Below are 1956 nucleotides of genomic sequence, written 5' to 3'. Positions count from 1 at the left end.
CCTCTATTAGTCCATAAGCCTATTTTCTTGAGTTGTCTGCCATCTCTAATGAGATTCTGGCAGCTTGCACCTCAAAGATCCTAAGTTTCTCCATTACAGAGAGTGGCATTAAGTTTATTCCTGACCCCAGGTCACACAGAGCCTTCTCAAAGGTCATGGTGCCTATGTTACAGGAAATTAGGAATTTACCAGGATCCTGTTTCTTTTGAGGTAGAGTTTGCTGAACCAAGGCATTTAGTTCCTTGATGAGCAATGGAGGTTCATCCTCCCAAGTCTCATTACCAAATAATTTGGCATTCAGCTTCATGATTGCTCCTAAATATTGAGCAACTTGCTCTTCAGCAATGTCTTCATCTTCTTCAGAAGATGAATAGTCATCAGAGCTCATGAATGGTAAAAGGAGGTTCAATGGAATCTTTATGGTCTCTAAATGAGCCTCAGATTCCTTTGGTTCCTCAAAGGGAAACTCCTTATTGGTCAGTGAACGTCCCAGGAAGTCTTCCTCACTAGGATTCACGTCCTCCTCCTCTTTGGGTTTGGCCATACCAAGTAAGGTAATGGCCTTGCACTCTCTTTTTGGATTCTCTTCTGTATTGCTTGGGAGAGTACTAGGGGGGTTTCAGTGACTCTTTTACTCAGCTGGCCCACTTGTGCCTCCAAATTTCTAATGGAGGACCTTGTTTCATTCATGAAACTTAAAGTGGCCTTAGATAGATCAGAGACTATATTTGCTAAGCTAGATGGATTCTGCTTAGAATTCTTTGTCTGTTGCTGAGTGGATGATGGAAAAGGCTTGCTATTGCTAAACCTGTTTCTTCCACCATTATTAAAGCCTTGTTGAGGCTTTTGTTGATCCTTCCATGAGAAATTTGGATGATTTCTCCATGAGGGATTATAGGTATTTCCATAGGGTTTCCCCATGTAATTCACCTGTGCTATTGCAGGGTTCTCAGGATCATAAGCTTCTTCTTCAGAAGATGCCTCTTGAGTACTGTTGGATGCAGCTTGCAATCCATTCAGACTCTGAAAAATCATATTGACTTGCTGAGTCAATATTTTATTCTGAGCCAATATGGCATTCAGAGTATCAATTTCAAGAACTCCATTCCTCTGAGGCGTCACATTACTCACAGGATTTCTTTCAGAAGTGTACATAAACTGGTTATTTGCAACCATGTCAATGAGTTCCTGAGCTTCTGTAGGCATTTTTTTTAGGTGAATGGATCCACCTGCAGAATGGTCCAATGACGTCTTTGATAATTCAGACAGACCATCATAGAATATATCCAGGATGGTCCATTCTGAAAGCATGTCAGAAGGACACTTTTTGGTCAGTTGCTTATATCTCTCCCAAGCTTCATAGAGGGATTCACCTTCTTTCCGTTTGAAGGTTTGAATATCCACTCTAAGCTTGCTAAGCTTTTGAGGAGGAAAGAACATGGCTAAGAAAGCTGTGACCAGCTTATCCCAAGAGTACAGGCTATCTTTAGGTTGAGAGTCGAACCATATTCTAGCTCTGTCTCTTACAGAAAACGGGAAAAGCATAAGCCTATAGACCTTGGGATCAACCCCATTGGTCTTAACAGTATCACAGATTTGCAAGAATTTAGTTAAGAATTGAAAAGGATCTTCTGATGGAAATCCATGAAACTTGCAATTCTGTTGCATCAGAGAAACTAATTGAGGCTTTAGCTCAAAATTGTTTGCTCTAATGGCAGGGATTGAGATGCTTCTTCCATGTAAATTGGAATTTGGTGCAGTAAAGTCACCAAGCATCTTTCTTGCATTGTTATTATTTTCGGCCATGTCTCCTTCTTTTTCGAAAATTTCTGTTAGATTTTCTCCAGAGAGTTGTGCTTTAGTTTCCCTTAGCTTCCTCTTCAGAGTCCTTTCAGGTTCAGGATCAGCTTCAACAAGAATGTTCTTGTCCTTGTTCCTGTTCATATGAAAAAGAAG

At 40.6% G+C, this 1956-nt stretch overlaps 1 non-coding gene across 1 annotated transcript; it reads left to right on the top strand.

Annotated features, from left to right (window-relative positions):
* Positions 1 to 1305: 1305 nt before the first annotated feature.
* Positions 1306 to 1413, top strand: LOC148549325 (small nucleolar RNA R71). Its single transcript, XR_015897324.1, has one exon. It is a non-coding gene; the product is annotated as a small nucleolar RNA R71 (small nucleolar RNA).
* Positions 1414 to 1956: the final 543 nt, after the last annotated feature.

This window comes from Arachis ipaensis, chromosome B8 (genome assembly GCF_059453495.1).
Source record: "Arachis ipaensis isolate K30076 ecotype BB chromosome B8, ASM5945349v1, whole genome shotgun sequence".
Taxonomy (NCBI): domain Eukaryota; kingdom Viridiplantae; phylum Streptophyta; class Magnoliopsida; order Fabales; family Fabaceae; genus Arachis; species Arachis ipaensis.
This window is presented reverse-complemented; position numbering and strand designations above follow the sequence as displayed.